Genomic DNA, 20,425 nt, shown 5'->3' with positions numbered 1-20,425 from the left:
ACGAGACTGTCTGGTAGGACAGCGCTGGAGTGAAAGAGCCACGTTCAGATCACGACCTTTAAGCTGTGTGAGAGGAAACAAAGCGCCTTGACAAAGGAATTAGCATATAATTTAGCATTGAAATGGCTGAGTGATTAGCTTGTGACTGGTCACAGAAATAGCTACGTTAAAAGTTAAAGCATACACATCCGCAGAGGCACCCCTTGATAAAGGAATTAGCATAGAATTTAGCATTGAAATAGCTAAGTTAAAGCATACACATCCGCAGAGGCACCCCTTGACAAAGGAATTAGCATAGAATTTAGCATTGAAATAGCTGCGTGATTAGCTTGTAACTGGTCACAAAAATAGCTACGTTAAAGTCAGAGGATACACATTCACCGAGGCACTTAGTACAAATCAAACAGTAGAATTTAGCATTGAAATAACTAGGCGAATTTAGCATTGAAATAACTGAGTGATTAGCTAGTGACTGGTCACAGAAATGACTATGTTGAAGTCAAGGCCTACACATCTAAGCTATTAAAGTGGACGTAAAATATGCCTTCATGAACTTGATGATTTAATGATTTGTAACTGGACGATTCGACTTATTTCAGTGAAATATGTTGCTACGTTACATGTTCTTCAAGCAGTTTCTGTAGTGTAGTGGTTATCACGTTAGCCTAACACGCGAAAGGTTCCTGGTTTGAAACCGGGTGGACACATTTTACGGTAAACCAAAACATTTCCTGTTTTATTTAAAGTACACGTAAAATGTGCCCTCATGAAAATGATGATTTCATGATTCTTCATTGTTGGCATAGGCCTATGCGAGTGAAGTATGTTGCAACTTCACAAGTTTGACAAGCAGTTTCTGTAGTGTAGTGGTTATCACGTTCACCTCACACGCGAAAGGTCCCCGGTTTGAAACCAGGCGGAAACATTGTATGTAAAACCAAAACACTTTGTATTTTATTTAAAGTGGACGTAAAATATGCCTTCATGAACTTGATGATTTAATGATTTGACACTGGACGTTTCGACTTATTTCAGTGAAATATGTTGCTACGTTACATGTTCTTCAAGCAGTTTCCGTAGTGTAGTGGTTATCATGTTCGCCTAACACGCGAAAGGTCCCTGGTTTGAAGCCGGGTGGAAACATTGTAAGTATAACCAAAACAATTCGGATTTTATTTAAAGAGGACGCAAAATGTGCCTTCATGAACGTGATGATTTCATGATTCTTCATTGTTGGCATAGGCCTATGCCAGTGAAGTATGTAGCAACTACCCATGTTCTTCAAGCAGTTTCCGTTTTGTCGTGGTTATCACGTTCGCCTCAAACGCGAAAGGTCCCTAGTTTGAAACCGGGTGGAAACATTTTATCTAAAACCAAAACAATTCGGATTTTATTTAAAGTGGACGCAAAATGTGCCTTCATGAACGTGATGATTTAATGATTTGACATTGTTCGTTTCGACTTTTTTCAGTGAAATATGTTGCTACGTTACATGTTCTTCAAGCAGTTTCCGTAGTGTAGTGGTTATCACGTTCGCCTAACACGCGAAAGGTCCCCGGTTCGAAACCGGGCGGAAACATTTTACGTATAACCAATAAAAATCGTATTTTATTTAAATTGGACCTAAAATGTGCTTTCATGAAGATAATGAATTAATGATTCTTCCTTGTTGGCATAGGCCTATACCAGTGAAGTGTGTTGCAACTTCACAAGTTTGACTAGCAGTTTCGGTAGTGTAGTGGTTATAACGTTAGCCTTACACGCGAAAAGTCCCCGGTTCGAAACCGGGCGGAAACATTTTATGTAAAACCAAAACAATTCGTATTTTTTCTTCTTTGGTTCTTTCGGTAAAGTCACGTAGAATGAGAAAAAAGTAATAAATTGATAAAATAAAATAACACAATAATATTCTCACGACGTTTTGGCCACAACACAAGCGGCCTTCATCAGGTGAAGGGACGAGACTGTCTGGTAGGACAGCGCTGGAGTGAAAGAGCCACGTTCAGATCACGACCTTTAAGCTGTGTGAGAGGAAACAAAGCGCCTTGACAAAGGAATTAGCATATAATTTAGCATTGAAATGGCTGAGTGATTAGCTTGTGACTGGTCACAGAAATAGCTACGTTAAAAGTTAAAGCATACACATCCGCAGAGGCACCCCTTGATAAAGGAATTAGCATAGAATTTAGCATTGAAATAGCTAAGTTAAAGCATACACATCCGCAGAGGCACCCCTTGACAAAGGAATTAGCATAGAATTTAGCATTGAAATAGCTGCGTGATTAGCTTGTAACTGGTCACAAAAATAGCTACGTTAAAGTCAGAGCATACACATTCACCGAGGCACTTAGTACAAATCAAACAGTAGAATTTAGCATTGAAATAACTAGGCGAATTTAGCATTGAAATAACTGAGTGATTAGCTAGTGACTGGTCACAGAAATGACTATGTTGAAGTCAAGGCCTACACATCTAAGTTATTAAAGTGGACGTAAAATATGCCTTCATGAACTTGATGATTTAATGATTTGTAACTGGACGATTCGACTTATTTCAGTGAAATATGTTGCTACGTTACATGTTCTTCAAGCAGTTTCTGTAGTGTAGTGGTTATCACGTTAGCCTAACACGCGAAAGGTTCCTGGTTTGAAACCGGGTGGACACATTTTACGGTAAACCAAAACATTTCCTGTTTTATTTAAAGTACACGTAAAATGTGCCCTCATGAAAATGATGATTTCATGATTCTTCATTGTTGGCATAGGCCTATGCGAGTGAAGTATGTTGCAACTTCACAAGTTTGACAAGCAGTTTCCGTAGTGTAGTGGTTATCACGTTCACCTCACACGCGAAAGGTCCCCGGTTTGAAACCAGGCGGAAACATTGTATGTAAAACCAAAACACTTTGTATTTTATTTAAAGTGGAGGTAAAATATGCCTTCATGAACTTGATGATTTAACGATTTGACACTGGACGTTTCGACCTATTTCAGTTAAATATGTTGCTACGTTACATGTTCTTCAAGCAGTTTCCGTAGTGTAGTGGTTATCATGTTCGCCTAACACGCGAAAGGTCCCTGGTTTGAAGCCGGGTGGAAACATTGTAAGTATAACCAAAACAATTCGGATTTTATTTAAAGAGGACGCAAAATGTGCCTTCATGAACGTGATGATTTCATGATTCTTCATTGTTGGCATAGGCCTATGCCAGTGAAGTATGTAGCAACTACCCATGTTCTTCAAGCAGTTTCCGTTTTGTCGTGGTTATCACGTTCGCCTCAAACGCGAAAGGTCCCTAGTTTGAAACCGGGTGGAAACATTTTATCTAAAACCAAAACAATTCGGATTTTATTTAAAGTGGACGCAAAATGTGCCTTCATGAACGTGATGATTTAATGATTTGACATTGTTCGTTTCGACTTATTTCAGTGAAATATGTTGCTACGTTACATGTTCTTCAAGCAGTTTCCGTAGTGTAGTGGTTATCACGTTCGCCTAACACGCGAAAGGTCCCCGGTTCGAAACCGGGCGGAAACATTTTACGTATAACCAATAAAAATCGTATTTTATTTAAATTGGACCTAAAATGTGCTTTCATGAAGATAATGAATTCATGATTCTTCCTTGTTGGCATAGGCCTATACCAGTGAAGTGTGTTGCAACTTCACAAGTTTGACAAGCAGTTTCTGTAGTGTAGTGGTTATCACGTTAGCCTTACACGCGAAAAGTCCCCGGTTCGAAACCGGGCGGAAACATTTTATGTAAAACCAAAACAATTCATATTTTTCTTCTTTGGTTCTTTCGGTAAAGTCACGTAGAATGAGAAAAAAGTAATAAATTGATAAAATAAAATAACACAATAATATTCTCACGACGTTTCGGCCACAACACAAGCGGCCTTCATCAGGTGAAGGGACGAGACTGTCTGGTAGGACAGCGCTGGAGTGAAAGAGCCACGTTCAGATCACGACCTTTAAGCTGTGTGAGAGGAAACAAAGCGCCTTGACAAAGGAATTAGCATATAATTTAGCATTGAAATGGCTGAGTGATTAGCTTGTGACTGGTCACAGAAATAGCTACGTTAAAAGTTAAAGCATACACATCCGCAGAGGCACCCCTTGATAAAGGAATTAGCATAGAATTTAGCATTGAAATAGCTAAGTTAAAGCATACACATCCGCAGAGGCACCCCTTGACAAAGGAATTAGCATAGAATTTAGCATTGAAATAGCTGCGTGATTAGCTTGTAACTGGTCACAAAAATAGCTACGTTAAAGTCAGAGGATACACATTCACCGAGGCACTTAGTACAAATCAAACAGTAGAATTTAGCATTGAAATAACTAGGCGAATTTAGCATTGAAATAACTGAGTGATTAGCTAGTGACTGGTCACAGAAATGACTATGTTGAAGTCAAGGCCTACACATCTAAGCTATTAAAGTGGACGTAAAATATGCCTTCATGAACTTGATGATTTAATGATTTGTAACTGGACGATTCGACTTATTTCAGTGAAATATGTTGCTACGTTACATGTTCTTCAAGCAGTTTCTGTAGTGTAGTGGTTATCACGTTAGCCTAACACGCGAAAGGTTCCTGGTTTGAAACCGGGTGGACACATTTTACGGTAAACCAAAACATTTCCTGTTTTATTTAAAGTACACGTAAAATGTGCCCTCATGAAAATGATGATTTCATGATTCTTCATTGTTGGCATAGGCCGATGCGAGTGAAGTATGTTGCAACTTCACAAGTTTGACAAGCAGTTTCCGTAGTGTAGTGGTTATCACGTTCACCTCACACGCGAAAGGTCCCCGGTTTGAAACCAGGCGGAAACATTGTATGTAAAACCAAAACACTTTGTATTTTATTTAAAGTGGAGGTAAAATATGCCTTCATGAACTTGATGATTTAACGATTTGACACTGGACGTTTCGACCTATTTCAGTTAAATATGTTGCTACGTTACATGTTCTTCAAGCAGTTTCCGTAGTGTAGTGGTTATCATGTTCGCCTAACACGCGAAAGGTCCCTGGTTTGAAGCCGGGTGGAAACATTGTAAGTATAACCAAAACAATTCGGATTTTATTTAAAGAGGACGCAAAATGTGCCTTCATGAACGTGATGATTTCATGATTCTTCATTGTTGGCATAGGCCTATGCCAGTGAAGTATGTAGCAACTACCCATGTTCTTCAAGCAGTTTCCGTTTTGTCGTGGTTATCACGTTCGCCTCAAACGCGAAAGGTCCCTAGTTTGAAACCGGGTGGAAACATTTTATCTAAAACCAAAACAATTCGGATTTTATTTAAAGTGGACGCAAAATGTGCCTTCATGAACGTGATGATTTAATGATTTGACATTGTTCGTTTCGACTTATTTCAGTGAAATATGTTGCTACGTTACATGTTCTTCAAGCAGTTTCCGTAGTGTAGTGGTTATCACGTTCGCCTAACACGCGAAAGGTCCCCGGTTCGAAACCGGGCGGAAACATTTTACGTATAACCAATAAAAATCGTATTTTATTTAAATTGGACCTAAAATGTGCTTTCATGAAGATAATGAATTCATGATTCTTCCTTGTTGGCATAGGCCTATACCAGTGAAGTGTGTTGCAACTTCACAAGTTTGACAAGCAGTTTCTGTAGTGTAGTGGTTATCACGTTAGCCTTACACGCGAAAAGTCCCCGGTTCGAAACCGGGCGGAAACATTTTATGTAAAACCAAAACAATTCGTATTTTTCTTCTTTGGTTCTTTCGGTAAAGTCACGTAGAATGAGAAAAAAGTAATAAATTGATAAAATAAAATAACACAATAATATTCTCACGACGTTTCGGCCACAACACAAGCGGCCTTCATCAGGTGAAGGGACGAGACTGTCTGGTAGGACAGCGCTGGAGTGAAAGAGCCACGTTCAGATCACGACCTTTAAGCTGTGTGAGAGGAAACAAAGCGCCTTGACAAAGGAATTAGCATATAATTTAGCATTGAAATGGCTGAGTGATTAGCTTGTGACTGGTCACAGAAATAGCTACGTTAAAAGTTAAAGCATACACATCCGCAGAGGCACCCCTTGATAAAGGAATTAGCATAGAATTTAGCATTGAAATAGCTAAGTTAAAGCATACACATCCGCAGAGGCACCCCTTGACAAAGGAATTAGCATAGAATTTAGCATTGAAATAGCTGCGTGATTAGCTTGTAACTGGTCACAAAAATAGCTACGTTAAAGTCAGAGCATACACATTCACCGAGGCACTTAGTACAAATCAAACAGTAGAATTTAGCATTGAAATAACTAGGCGAATTTAGCATTGAAATAACTGAGTGATTAGCTAGTGACTGGTCACAGAAATGACTATGTTGAAGTCAAGGCCTACACATCTAAGTTATTAAAGTGGACGTAAAATATGCCTTCATGAACTTGATGATTTAATGATTTGTAACTGGACGATTCGACTTATTTCAGTGAAATATGTTGCTACGTTACATGTTCTTCAAGCAGTTTCTGTAGTGTAGTGGTTATCACGTTAGCCTAACACGCGAAAGGTTCCTGGTTTGAAACCGGGTGGACACATTTTACGGTAAACCAAAACATTTCCTGTTTTATTTAAAGTACACGTAAAATGTGCCCTCATGAAAATGATGATTTCATGATTCTTCATTGTTGGCATAGGCCTATGCGAGTGAAGTATGTTGCAACTTCACAAGTTTGACAAGCAGTTTCCGTAGTGTAGTGGTTATCACGTTCACCTCACACGCGAAAGGTCCCCGGTTTGAAACCAGGCGGAAACATTGTATGTAAAACCAAAACACTTTGTATTTTATTTAAAGTGGAGGTAAAATGTGCCTTCATGAACGTGATGATTTAATGATTTGACACTGGACGTTTCGACCTATTTCAGTTAAATATGTTGCTACGTTACATGTTCTTCAAGCAGTTTCCGTAGTGTAGTGGTTATCACGTTCGCCTAACACGCGAAAGGTCCCCGGTTCGAAACCGGGCGGAAACATTTTACGTATAACCAATAAAAATCGTATTTTATTTAAATTGGACCTAAAATGTGCTTTCATGAAGATAATGAATTCATGATTCTTCCTTGTTGGCATAGGCCTATACCAGTGAAGTGTGTTGCAACTTCACAAGTTTGACAAGCAGTTTCTGTAGTGTAGTGGTTATCACGTTAGCCTTACACGCGAAAAGTCCCCGGTTCGAAACCGGGCGGAAACATTTTATGTAAAACCAAAACAATTCGTATTTTTCTTCTTTGGTTCTTTCGGTAAAGTCACGTAGAATGAGAAAAAAGTAATAAATTGATAAAATAAAATAACACAATAATATTCTCACGACGTTTCGGCCACAACACAAGCGGCCTTCATCAGGTGAAGGGACGAGACTGTCTGGTAGGACAGCGCTGGAGTGAAAGAGCCACGTTCAGATCACGACCTTTAAGCTGTGTGAGAGGAAACAAAGCGCCTTGACAAAGGAATTAGCATATAATTTAGCATTGAAATGGCTGAGTGATTAGCTTGTGACTGGTCACAGAAATAGCTACGTTAAAAGTTAAAGCATACACATCCGCAGAGGCACCCCTTGATAAAGGAATTAGCATAGAATTTAGCATTGAAATAGCTAAGTTAAAGCATACACATCCGCAGAGGCACCCCTTGACAAAGGAATTAGCATAGAATTTAGCATTGAAATAGCTGCGTGATTAGCTTGTAACTGGTCACAAAAATAGCTACGTTAAAGTCAGAGCATACACATTCACCGAGGCACTTAGTACAAATCAAACAGTAGAATTTAGCATTGAAATAACTAGGCGAATTTAGCATTGAAATAACTGAGTGATTAGCTAGTGACTGGTCACAGAAATGACTATGTTGAAGTCAAGGCCTAGACATCTAAGCTATTAAAGTGGACGTAAAATATGCCTTCATGAACTTGATGATTTAATGATTTGTAACTGGACGATTCGACTTATTTCAGTGAAATATGTTGCTACGTTACATGTTCTTCAAGCAGTTTCTGTAGTGTAGTGGTTATCACGTTAGCCTAACACGTGAAAGGTTCCTGGTTTGAAACCGGGTGGACACATTTTACGTAAAACCAAAACAATTCCTGTTTTATTTAAAGTACACGTAAAATGTGCCCTCATGAAAATGATGATTTCATGATTCTTCATTGTTGGCATAGGCCTATGCGAGTGAAGTATGTTGCAACTTCACAAGTTTGACAAGCAGTTTCCGTAGTGTAGTGGTTATCATGTTCGCCTAACACGCGAAAGGTCCCTGGTTTGAAGCCGGGTGGAAACATTGTAAGTATAACCAAAACAATTCGGATTTTATTTAAAGAGGACGCAAAATGTGCCTTCATGAACGTGATGATTTCATGATTCTTCATTGTTGGCATAGGCCTATGCCAGTGAAGTATGTAGCAACTACCCATGTTCTTCAAGCAGTTTCCGTTTTGTCGTGGTTATCACGTTCGCCTCAAACGCGAAAGGTCCCTAGTTTGAAACCGGGTGGAAACATTTTATCTAAAACCAAAACAATTCGGATTTTATTTAAAGTGGACGCAATGTGCCTTCATGAACGTGATGATTTAATGATTTGACATTGTTCGTTTCGACTTATTTCAGTGAAATATGTTGCTACGTTACATGTTCTTCAAGCAGTTTCCGTAGTGTAGTGGTTATCACGTTCGCCTAACACGCGAAAGGTCCCCGGTTCGAAACCGGGCGGAAACATTTTACGTATAACCAATAAAAATCGTATTTTATTTAAATTGGACCTAAAATGTGCTTTCATGAAGATAATGAATTCATGATTCTTCCTTGTTGGCATAGGCCTATACCAGTGAAGTGTGTTGCAACTTCACAAGTTTGACAAGCAGTTTCTGTAGTGTAGTGGTTATCACGTTAGCCTTACACGCGAAAAGTCCCCGGTTCGAAACCGGGCGGAAACATTTTATGTAAAACCAAAACAATTCGTATTTTTCTTCTTTGGTTCTTTCGGTAAAGTCACGTAGAATGAGAAAAAAGTAATAAATTGATAAAATAAAATAACACAATAATATTCTCACGACGTTTCGGCCACAACACAAGCGGCCTTCATCAGGTGAAGGGACGAGACTGTCTGGTAGGACAGCGCTGGAGTGAAAGAGCCACGTTCAGATCACGACCTTTAAGCTGTGTGAGAGGAAACAAAGCGCCTTGACAAAGGAATTAGCATATAATTTAGCATTGAAATGGCTGAGTGATTAGCTTGTGACTGGTCACAGAAATAGCTACGTTAAAAGTTAAAGCATACACATCCGCAGAGGCACCCCTTGATAAAGGAATTAGCATAGAATTTAGCATTGAAATAGCTAAGTTAAAGCATACACATCCGCAGAGGCACCCCTTGACAAAGGAATTAGCATAGAATTTAGCATTGAAATAGCTGCGTGATTAGCTTGTAACTGGTCACAAAAATAGCTACGTTAAAGTCAGAGCATACACATTCACCGAGGCACTTAGTACAAATCAAACAGTAGAATTTAGCATTGAAATAACTAGGCGAATTTAGCATTGAAATAACTGAGTGATTAGCTAGTGACTGGTCACAGAAATGACTATGTTGAAGTCAAGGCCTACACATCTAAGTTATTAAAGTGGACGTAAAATATGCCTTCATGAACTTGATGATTTAATGATTTGTAACTGGACGATTCGACTTATTTCAGTGAAATATGTTGCTACGTTACATGTTCTTCAAGCAGTTTCTGTAGTGTAGTGGTTATCACGTTAGCCTAACACGCGAAAGGTTCCTGGTTTGAAACCGGGTGGACACATTTTACGGTAAACCAAAACATTTCCTGTTTTATTTAAAGTACACGTAAAATGTGCCCTCATGAAAATGATGATTTCATGATTCTTCATTGTTGGCATAGGCCTATGCGAGTGAAGTATGTTGCAACTTCACAAGTTTGACAAGCAGTTTCCGTAGTGTAGTGGTTATCACGTTCACCTCACACGCGAAAGGTCCCCGGTTTGAAACCAGGCGGAAACATTGTATGTAAAACCAAAACACTTTGTATTTTATTTAAAGTGGAGGTAAAATATGCCTTCATGAACTTGATGATTTAACGATTTGACACTGGACGTTTCGACCTATTTCAGTTAAATATGTTGCTACGTTACATGTTCTTCAAGCAGTTTCCGTAGTGTAGTGGGTATCATGTTCGCCTAACACGCGAAAGGTCCCTGGTTTGAAGCCGGGTGGAAACATTGTAAGTATAACCAAAACAATTCGGATTTTATTTAAAGAGGACGCAAAATGTGCCTTCATGAACGTGATGATTTCATGATTCTTCATTGTTGGCATAGGCCTATGCCAGTGAAGTATGTAGCAACTACCCATGTTCTTCAAGCAGTTTCCGTTTTGTCGTGGTTATCACGTTCGCCTCAAACGCGAAAGGTCCCTGGTTTGAAACCGGGTGGAAACATTTTATCTAAAACCAAAACAATTCGGATTTAATTTAAAGTGGACGCAAAATGTGCCTTCATGAACGTGATGATTTAATGATTTGACATTGTTCGTTTCGACTTATTTCAGTGAAATATGTTGCTACGTTACATGTTCTTCAAGCAGTTTCCGTAGTGTAGTGGTTATCACGTTCGCCTAACACGCGAAAGGTCCCCGGTTCGAAACCGGGCGGAACCATTTTACGTATAACCAATAAAAATCGTATTTTATTTAAATTGGACCTAAAATGTGCTTTCATGAAGATAATGAATTCATGATTCTTCCTTGTTGGCATAGGCCTATACCAGTGAAGTGTGTTGCAACTTCACAAGTTTGACAAGCAGTTTCCGTAGTGTAGTGGTTATCACGTTAGCCTTACACGCGAAAAGTCCCCGGTTCGAAACCGGGCGGAAACATTTTATGTAAAACCAAAACAATTCGTATTTTTCTTCTTTGGTTCTTTCGGTAAAGTCACGTAGAATGAGAAAAAAGTAATAAATTGATAAAATAAAATAACACAATAATATTCTCACGACGTTTTGGCCACAACACAAGCGGCCTTCATCAGGTGAAGGGACGAGACTGTCTGGTAGGACAGCGCTGGAGTGAAAGAGCCACGTTCAGATCACGACCTTTAAGCTGTGTGAGAGGAAACAAAGCGCCTTGACAAAGGAATTAGCATATAATTTAGCATTGAAATGGCTGAGTGATTAGCTTGTGACTGGTCACAGAAATAGCTACGTTAAAAGTTAAAGCATACACATCCGCAGAGGCACCCCTTGATAAAGGAATTAGCATAGAATTTAGCATTGAAATAGCTAAGTTAAAGCATACACATCCGCAGAGGCACCCCTTGACAAAGGAATTAGCATAGAATTTAGCATTGAAATAGCTGCGTGATTAGCTTGTAACTGGTCACAAAAATAGCTACGTTAAAGTCAGAGCATACACATTCACCGAGGCACTTAGTACAAATCAAACAGTAGAATTTAGCATTGAAATAACTAGGTGAATTTAGCATTGAAATAACTGAGTGATTAGCTAGTGACTGGTCACAGAAATGACTATGTTGAAGTCAAGGCCTACACATCTAAGCTATTAAAGTGGACGTAAAATATGCCTTCATGAACTTGATGATTTAGTGATTTGACACTGGATGTTTTGACTTATTTCAGTGAAATATGTTGCTACGTTACATGTTCTTCAAGCAGTTTCCGTAGTGTAGTGGTTATCACGTTAGCCTAACACGCGAAAGGTTCCTGTTTTGAAACCGGGTGGACACATTTTACGTAAAACCAAAACAATTCCTGTTTTATTTAAAGTACACGTAAAATGTGCCCTCATGAAAATGATGATTTCATGATTCTTCATTGTTGGCATAGGCCTATGCGAGTGAAGTATGTTGCAACTTCACAAGTTTGACAAGCAGTTTCCGTAGTGTAGTGGTTATCACGTTCGCCTCACACGCGAAAGGTCCCCGGTTTGAAACCAGGCGGAAACATTGTATGTAAAACCAAAACACTTTCAACTTTATTTAAAGTGGACGTAAAATATGCCTTCATGAACTTGATGATTTAACGATTTGACACTGGACGTTTCGACCTATTTCAGTGAAATATGTTGCTACGTTACATGTTCTTCAAGCAGTTTCCGTAGTGTAGTGGTTATCACGTTCGCCTCAAACGCGAAAGGTCCCTGGTTTGAAACCGGGTGGAAACATTTTATCTAAAACCAAAACAATTCGGATTTTATTTAAAGTGGACGCAAAATGTGCCTTCATGAACGTGATGATTTAATGATTTGACATTGTTCGTTTCGACTTATTTCAGTGAAATATGTTGCTACGTTACATGTTCTTCAAGCAGTTTCCGTAGTGTAGTGGTTATCACGTTCGCCTAACACGCGAAAGGTACCCGGTTCGAAACCGGGCGGAAACATTTTACGTATAACCAATAAAAATCGTATTTTATTTAAATTGGACCTAAAATGTGCTTTCATGAAGATAATGAATTCATGATTCTTCCTTGTTGGCATAGGCCTATACCAGTGAAGTGTGTTGCAACTTCACAAGTTTGACAAGCAGTTTCCGTAGTGTAGTGGTTATCACGTTAGCCTTACACACGAAAAGTCCCCGGTTCAAAACCGGGCGGAAACATTTTATGTAAAACCAAAACAATTCGTATTTTTCTTCTTTGGTTCTTTCGGTAAAGTCACGTAGAATGAGAAAAAAGTAATAAATTGATAAAATAAAATAACACAATAATATTCTCACGACGTTTCGGCCACAACACAAGCGGCCTTCATCAGGTGAAGGGACGAGACTGTCTGGTAGGACAGCGCTGGAGTGAAAGAGCCACGTTCAGATCACGACCTTTAAGCTGTGTGAGAGGAAACAAAGCGCCTTGACAAAGGAATTAGCATATAATTTAGCATTGAAATGGCTGAGTGATTAGCTTGTGACTGGTCACAGAAATAGCTACGTTAAAAGTTAAAGCATACACATCCGCAGAGGCACCCCTTGATAAAGGAATTAGCATAGAATTTAGCATTGAAATAGCTAAGTTAAAGCATACACATCCGCAGAGGCACCCCTTGACAAAGGAATTAGCATAGAATTTAGCATTGAAATAGCTGCGTGATTAGCTTGTAACTGGTCACAAAAATAGCTACGTTAAAGTCAGAGCATACACATTCACCGAGGCACTTAGTACAAATCAAACAGTAGAATTTAGCATTGAAATAACTAGGCGAATTTAGCATTGAAATAACTGAGTGATTAGCTAGTGACTGGTCACAGAAATGACTATGTTGAAGTCAAGGCCTACACATCTAAGCTATTAAAGTGGACGTAAAATATGCCTTCATGAACTTGATGATTTAGTGATTTGACACTGGATGTTTTGACTTATTTCAGTGAAATATGTTGCTACGTTACATGTTCTTCAAGCAGTTTCCGTAGTGTAGTGGTTATCACGTTAGCCTAACACGCGAAAGGTTCCTGTTTTGAAACCGGGTGGACACATTTTACGTAAAACCAAAACAATTCCTGTTTTATTTAAAGTACACGTAAAATGTGCCCTCATGAAAATGATGATTTCATGATTCTTCATTGTTGGCATAGGCCTATGCGAGTGAAGTATGTTGCAACTTCACAAGTTTGACAAGCAGTTTCCGTAGTGTAGTGGTTATCACGTTCGCCTCACACGCGAAAGGTCCCCGGTTTGAAACCAGGCGGAAACATTGTATGTAAAACCAAAACACTTTCAACTTTATTTAAAGTGGACGTAAAATATGCCTTCATGAACTTGATGATTTAACGATTTGACACTGGACGTTTCGACCTATTTCAGTGAAATATGTTGCTACGTTACATGTTCTTCAAGCAGTTTCCGAAGTGTAGTCGTCATAATGTTCGCCTAACACGCGAAATGCCCCTGGTTTGAAACCGGGTGGAAACATTGTAAGTATAACCAAAAACAATTCCTGTTTTATTTAATGTGCACGTCAAATGTGCCCTCATGAAGATGATGATTTCATGATTCTTCATTGTTGGCAGAGGCCTATGCCAGTGAAATATGTTGCAACTTCACAAATTTGACAAGCAGTTTCCGTAGTGTAGTGGTTATCACGTTCGCCTAACCCGTGAAAGGTCCCTGGTTTGAAACCGGGTGGAAACATTTTACGTATAACCGAAATAAAATCGTATTTTATTTAAATTGGACGCAAAATGTGCTTTCATGAAGATGATGATTTCATGATTCTTCATTGTTGGCATAGGTCTATACCAGTGAAGTGTGTTGCAACTTAGCAGTTTGGACAAGCTGTTGCCATAGTGTAGTGGTTATCACGTTTGCCTCACAGGCGAAAGGTCCCCGGTTTGAAACCGGGCAGAAACATTTTACGTTAAACCAAAACAATTCGGATTTTATTTAAAGAGGACGCAAAATGTGCCTTCATGAACGTGATGATTTCATGATTCTTCATTGTTGGCATAGGCCTATGCCAGTGAAGTATGTAGCAACTACCCATGTTCTTCAAGCAGTTTCCGTTTTGTAGTGGTTATCACGGTAGCCTAACACGCGAAAGGTCCCTGGTTTGAAACCGGGTGGAAACATTTTATCTAAAACCAAAACAATTCGGATTTTATTTAAAGTGGACGCAAAATGTGCCTTCATGAACGTGATAATGTAATGATTTGACATTGTTCGTTTCGACTTATTTCAGTGAAATATGTTGCTACGTTACATGTTCTTCAAGCAGTTTCCGTAGTGTAGTGGTTATCACGTTCGCCTAACACGCGAAAGGTCCCTGGTTTGAAACCGGGTGGAAATATTTTACGTATAACCAATAAAAATCGTATTTGATTAAAATTGGAACTAAAATGTGCTTTCATGAAGATTATGAATTCATGATTCTTCCTTGTTGGCATAGGCCTATACCAGTGAAGTGTGTTGCAACTTCACGAGTTTGACAAGCAGTTTCCATAGTGTAGTGGTTATCACGTTAGCCTTACGCGTGAAAGGTTCCTGGTTTGAAACCGGGCGGAAACATTCTATGTAAAACCAAAACAATTTGTATTTTATTTAAAGGGGACGTAAAATATGCCTTCATGAACTTGATGATTTAATGATTTGACACTGGACGTTTCGACTTATTTCAGTGAAATATGTTGCTACGTTACATGTTCTCCAACCAGTTTCCGTAGTGTAGTGGTTATCACGTTCGCTTTACACGCGAAAGGTCCCCGGTTCGAAACCGGGCGGAAACATTTTACGTGAAACCAAAACAATTCGTATTTTATTTAAAGCGGACGTAAAATATGCCTTCATGAACTTGATGATTTAATGATTTGCAACTGGACGATTCGACTTATTTTAGTGAAATATGTTGCTACGTTACATGTTCTTCAAGCAGTTTCCGTAGTGTAGTGGTTATCATGTTCGCCTAACACGCGAAAGGTCCCTGGTTTGAAGCCGGGTGGAAACATTGTAAGTATAACCAAAACAATTCGGATTTTATTTAAAGAGGACGCAAAATGTGCCTTCATGAACGTGATGATTTCATGATTCTTCATTGTTGGCATAGGCCTATGCCAGTGAAGTATGTAGCAACTACCCATGTTCTTCAAGCAGTTTCCGTTTTGTCGTGGTTATCACGTTCGCCTCAAACGCGAAAGGTCCCTAGTTTGAAACCGGGTGGAAACATTTTATCTAAAACCAAAACAATTCGTATTTTATTTAAAGCGGACGTAAAATATGCCTTCATGAACTTGATGATTTAATGATTTGCAACTGGACGATTCGACTTATTTCAGTGAAATATGTTGCTACGTTACATGTTCTTCATGCAGTTTCCGTAGTGTAGTGGTTATCACGTTCGCCTAACACGCGAAAGGTCCCTGGTTTGAAACCGGGTGGAAATATTTTACGTATAACCAATAAAAATCGTATTTTATTAAAATTGGAACTAAAATGTGCTTTCATGAAGATTATGAATTCATGATTCTTCCTTGTTGGCATAGGCCTATACCAGTGAAGTGTGTTGCAACTTCACGAGTTTGACAAGCAGTTTCCATAGTGTAGTGGTTATCACGTTAGCCTTACGCGTGAAAGGTTCCTGGTTTGAAACCGGGCGGAAACATTCTATGTAAAACCAAAACAATTTGTATTTTATTTAAAGGGGACGTAAAATATGCCTTCATGAACTTGATTATTTAATGATTTGACACTGGACGTTTCGACTTATTTCAGTGAAATATGTTGCTACGTTACATGTTCTCCAACCAGTTTCCGTAGTGTAGTGGTTATCATGTTCGCCTAACACGCGAAAGGTCCCTGGTTTGAAGCCGGGTGGAAACATTGTAAGTATAACCAAAACAATTCGGATTTTATTTAAAGAGGACGCAAAATGTGCCTTCATGAACGTGATGATTTCATGATTCTTCATTGTTGGCATAGGCCTATGCCAGTGAAGTATGTAGCAACTACCCATGTTCTTCAAGCAGTTTCCGTTTTGTCGTGGTTATCACGTTCGCCTCAAACGCGAAAGGTCCCTAGTTTGAAACCGGGTGGAAACATTTTATCTAAAACCAAAACAATTCGTATTTTATTTAAAGCGGACGTAAAATATGCCTTCATGAACTTGATGATTTAATGATTTGCAACTGGACGATTCGACTTATTTCAGTGAAATATGTTGCTACGTTACATGTTCTTCAAGCAGTTTCCGTAGTGTAGTGGTTATCATGTTCGCCTAACACGCGAAAGGTCCCTGGTTTGAAGCCGGGTGGAAACATTGTAAGTATAACCAAAACAATTCGGATTTTATTTAAAGAGGACGCAAAATGTGCCTTCATGAACGTGATGATTTCATGATTCTTCATTGTTGGCATAGGCCTATGCCAGTGAAGTATGTAGCAACTACCCATGTTCTTCAAGCAGTTTCCGTTTTGTCGTGGTTATCACGTTCGCCTCAAACGCGAAAGGTCCCTAGTTTGAAACCGGGTGGAAACATTTTATCTAAAACCAAAACAATTCGTATTTTATTTAAAGCGGACGTAAAATATGCCTTCATGAACTTGATGATTTAATGATTTGCAACTGGACGATTCGACTTATTTCAGTGAAATATGTTGCTACGTTACATGTTCTTCAAGCAGTTTCCGTAGTGTAGTGGTTATCATGTTCGCCTAACACGCGAAAGGTCCCTGGTTTGAAGCCGGGTGGAAACATTGTAAGTATAACCAAAACAATTCGGATTTTATTTAAAGAGGACGCAAAATGTGCCTTCATGAACGTGATGATTTCATGATTCTTCATTGTTGGCATAGGCCTATGCCAGTGAAGTATGTAGCAACTACCCATGTTCTTCAAGCTGTTTCCGTTTTGTCGTGGTTATCACGTTCGCCTCAAACGCGAAAGGTCCCCGGTTTGAAACCAGGCGGAAACATTGTATGTAAAACCAAAACACTTTCAACTTTATTTAAAGTGGACGTAAAATATGCCTTCATGAACTTGATGATTTAACGATTTGACACTGGACGTTTCGACCTATTTCAGTGAAATATGTTGCTACGTTACATGTTCTTCAAGCAGTTTCCGAAGTGTAGTCGTCATAATGTTCGCCTAACACGCGAAATGCCCCTGGTTTGAAACCGGGTGGAAACATTGTAAGTATAACCAAAAACAATTCCTGTTTTATTTAATGTGCACGTCAAATGTGCCCTCATGAAGATGATGATTTCATGATTCTTCATTGTTGGCAGAGGCCTATGCCAGTGAAATATGTTGCAACTTCACAAATTTGACAAGCAGTTTCCGTAGTGTAGTGGTTATCACGTTCGCCTAACCCGTGAAAGGTCCCTGGTTTGAAACCGGGTGGAAACATTTTACGTATAACCGAAATAAAATCGTATTTTATTTAAATTGGACGCAAAATGTGCTTTCATGAAGATGATGATTTCATGATTCTTCATTGTTGGCATAGGTCTATACCAGTGAAGTGTGTTGCAACTTAGCAGTTTGGACAAGCTGTTGCCATAGTGTAGTGGTTATCACGTTTGCCTCACAGGCGAAAGGTCCCCGGTTTGAAACCGGGCAGAAACATTTTACGTTAAACCAAAACAATTCGGATTTTATTTAAAGAGGACGCAAAATGTGCCTTCATGAACGTGATGATTTCATGATTCTTCATTGTTGGCATAGGCCTATGCCAGTGAAGTATGTAGCAACTACCCATGTTCTTCAAGCAGTTTCCGTTTTGTAGTGGTTATCACGGTAGCCTAACACGCGAAAGGTCCCTGGTTTGAAACCGGGTGGAAACATTTTATCTAAAACCAAAACAATTCGGATTTTATTTAAAGTGGACGCAAAATGTGCCTTCATGAACGTGATAATGTAATGATTTGACATTGTTCGTTTCGACTTATTTCAGTGAAATATGTTGCTACGTTACATGTTCTTCAAGCAGTTTCCGTAGTGTAGTGGTTATCACGTTCGCCTAACACGCGAAAGGTCCCTGGTTTGAAACCGGGTGGAAATATTTTACGTATAACCAATAAAAATCGTATTTGATTAAAATTGGAACTAAAATGTGCTTTCATGAAGATTATGAATTCATGATTCTTCCTTGTTGGCATAGGCCTATACCAGTGAAGTGTGTTGCAACTTCACGAGTTTGACAAGCAGTTTCCATAGTGTAGTGGTTATCACGTTAGCCTTACGCGTGAAAGGTTCCTGGTTTGAAACCGGGCGGAAACATTCTATGTAAAACCAAAACAATTTGTATTTTATTTAAAGGGGACGTAAAATATGCCTTCATGAACTTGATGATTTAATGATTTGACACTGGACGTTTCGACTTATTTCAGTGAAATATGTTGCTACGTTACATGTTCTCCAACCAGTTTCCGTAGTGTAGTGGTTATCACGTTCGCTTTACACGCGAAAGGTCCCCGGTTCGAAACCGGGCGGAAAAATTTTACGTGAAACCAAAACAATTCGTATTTTATTTAAAGCGGACGTAAAATATGCCTTCATGAACTTGATGATTTAATGATTTGCAACTGGACGATTCGACTTATTTTAGTGAAATATGTTGCTACGTTACATGTTCTTCAAGCAGTTTCCGTAGTGTAGTGGTTATCATGTTCGCCTAACACGCGAAAGGTCCCTGGTTTGAAGCCGGGTGGAAACATTGTAAGTATAACCAAAACAATTCGGATTTTATTTAAAGAGGACGCAAAATGTGCCTTCATGAACGTGATGATTTCATGATTCTTCATTGTTGGCATAGGCCTATGCCAGTGAAGTATGTAGCAACTACCCATGTTCTTCAAGCAGTTTCCGTTTTGTCGTGGTTATCACGTTCGCCTCAAACGCGAAAGGTCCCTAGTTTGAAACCGGGTGGAAACATTTTATCTAAAACCAAAACAATTCGTATTTTATTTAAAGCGGACGTAAAATATGCCTTCATGAACTTGATGATTTAATGATTTGCAACTGGACGATTCGACTTATTTCAGTGAAATATGTTGCTACGTTACATGTTCTTCATGCAGTTTCCGTAGTGTAGTGGTTATCACGTTCGCCTAACACGCGAAAGGTCCCTGGTTTGAAACCGGGTGGAAATATTTTACGTATAACCAATAAAAATCGTATTTTATTAAAATTGGAACTAAAATGTGCTTTCATGAAGATTATGAATTCATGATTCTTCCTTGTTGGCATAGGCCTATACCAGTGAAGTGTGTTGCAACTTCACGAGTTTGACAAGCAGTTTCCATAGTGTAGTGGTTATCACGTTAGCCTTACGCGTGAAAGGTTCCTGGTTTGAAACCGGGCGGAAACATTCTATGTAAAACCAAAACAATTTGTATTTTATTTAAAGGGGACGTAAAATATGCCTTCATGAACTTGATTATTTAATGATTTGACACTGGACGTTTCGACTTATTTCAGTGAAATATGTTGCTACGTTACATGTTCTCCAACCAGTTTCCGTAGTGTAGTGGTTATCACGTTCGCTTTACACGCGAAAGGTCCCCTGTTCGAAACCGGGCGGAAACATTTTACGTGAAACCAAAACAATTCGTATTTTATTTAAAGCGGACGTAAAATATGCCTTCATGAACTTGATGATTTAATGATTTGCAACTGGACGATTCGACTTATTTTAGTGAAATATGTTGCTACGTTACATGTTCTTCAAGCAGTTTCCGTAGTGTAGTGGTTATCATGTTCGCCTAACACGCGAAAGGTCCCTGGTTTGAAGCCGGGTGGAAACATTGTAAGTATAACCAAAACAATTCGGATTTTATTTAAAGAGGACGCAAAATGTGCCTTCATGAACGTGATGATTTCATGATTCTTCATTGTTGGCATAGGCCTATGCCAGTGAAGTATGTAGCAACTACC

At 39.1% G+C, this 20,425-nt stretch overlaps 16 non-coding genes across 16 annotated transcripts; all 16 read left to right on the top strand.

Annotated features, from left to right (window-relative positions):
• Positions 1–1,506: 1,506 nt before the first annotated feature.
• TRNAV-AAC (transfer RNA valine (anticodon AAC)) lies at positions 1,507–1,579 on the top strand. The gene has a single exon. It is a non-coding gene; the product is annotated as a tRNA-Val (tRNA).
• Positions 1,580–3,464: 1,885 nt separating this feature from the next.
• Positions 3,465–3,537, top strand: TRNAV-AAC (transfer RNA valine (anticodon AAC)). Its single transcript has one exon. It is a non-coding gene; the product is annotated as a tRNA-Val (tRNA).
• Positions 3,538–3,682: 145 nt separating this feature from the next.
• TRNAV-UAC (transfer RNA valine (anticodon UAC)) lies at positions 3,683–3,755 on the top strand. Its single transcript has one exon. It is a non-coding gene; the product is annotated as a tRNA-Val (tRNA).
• Positions 3,756–5,421: 1,666 nt separating this feature from the next.
• Positions 5,422–5,494, top strand: TRNAV-AAC (transfer RNA valine (anticodon AAC)). Its single transcript has one exon. It is a non-coding gene; the product is annotated as a tRNA-Val (tRNA).
• Positions 5,495–5,639: 145 nt separating this feature from the next.
• TRNAV-UAC (transfer RNA valine (anticodon UAC)) lies at positions 5,640–5,712 on the top strand. Its single transcript has one exon. It is a non-coding gene; the product is annotated as a tRNA-Val (tRNA).
• A 1,230-nt stretch (positions 5,713–6,942) lies between these two features.
• On the top strand, positions 6,943–7,015 carry TRNAV-AAC (transfer RNA valine (anticodon AAC)). Its single transcript has one exon. It is a non-coding gene; the product is annotated as a tRNA-Val (tRNA).
• Positions 7,016–7,160: 145 nt separating this feature from the next.
• On the top strand, positions 7,161–7,233 carry TRNAV-UAC (transfer RNA valine (anticodon UAC)). The gene has a single exon. It is a non-coding gene; the product is annotated as a tRNA-Val (tRNA).
• Positions 7,234–8,679: 1,446 nt separating this feature from the next.
• TRNAV-AAC (transfer RNA valine (anticodon AAC)) lies at positions 8,680–8,752 on the top strand. The gene has a single exon. It is a non-coding gene; the product is annotated as a tRNA-Val (tRNA).
• A 145-nt stretch (positions 8,753–8,897) lies between these two features.
• On the top strand, positions 8,898–8,970 carry TRNAV-UAC (transfer RNA valine (anticodon UAC)). The gene has a single exon. It is a non-coding gene; the product is annotated as a tRNA-Val (tRNA).
• A 1,666-nt stretch (positions 8,971–10,636) lies between these two features.
• Positions 10,637–10,709, top strand: TRNAV-AAC (transfer RNA valine (anticodon AAC)). Its single transcript has one exon. It is a non-coding gene; the product is annotated as a tRNA-Val (tRNA).
• Positions 10,710–10,854: 145 nt separating this feature from the next.
• TRNAV-UAC (transfer RNA valine (anticodon UAC)) lies at positions 10,855–10,927 on the top strand. The gene has a single exon. It is a non-coding gene; the product is annotated as a tRNA-Val (tRNA).
• Positions 10,928–12,157: 1,230 nt separating this feature from the next.
• Positions 12,158–12,230, top strand: TRNAL-CAA (transfer RNA leucine (anticodon CAA)). Its single transcript has one exon. It is a non-coding gene; the product is annotated as a tRNA-Leu (tRNA).
• A 145-nt stretch (positions 12,231–12,375) lies between these two features.
• Positions 12,376–12,448, top strand: TRNAV-AAC (transfer RNA valine (anticodon AAC)). The gene has a single exon. It is a non-coding gene; the product is annotated as a tRNA-Val (tRNA).
• Positions 12,449–15,206: 2,758 nt separating this feature from the next.
• TRNAV-UAC (transfer RNA valine (anticodon UAC)) lies at positions 15,207–15,279 on the top strand. The gene has a single exon. It is a non-coding gene; the product is annotated as a tRNA-Val (tRNA).
• A 3,635-nt stretch (positions 15,280–18,914) lies between these two features.
• On the top strand, positions 18,915–18,987 carry TRNAV-UAC (transfer RNA valine (anticodon UAC)). The gene has a single exon. It is a non-coding gene; the product is annotated as a tRNA-Val (tRNA).
• Positions 18,988–20,004: 1,017 nt separating this feature from the next.
• TRNAV-UAC (transfer RNA valine (anticodon UAC)) lies at positions 20,005–20,077 on the top strand. The gene has a single exon. It is a non-coding gene; the product is annotated as a tRNA-Val (tRNA).
• The last annotated feature ends 348 nt before the right edge of the window (positions 20,078–20,425 follow it).

The sequence above is a fragment of the Petromyzon marinus genome, chromosome 37 (genome assembly GCF_048934315.1).
Source record: "Petromyzon marinus isolate PM22_M1 ecotype Great Lakes invasive population chromosome 37, UKy_Petmar_22M1.pri1.0, whole genome shotgun sequence".
NCBI lineage: Eukaryota > Metazoa > Chordata > Hyperoartia > Petromyzontiformes > Petromyzontidae > Petromyzon > Petromyzon marinus.
Note: the sequence above shows the minus strand (reverse complement) of the source record. Positions and strands in the feature narration are given on the sequence as shown.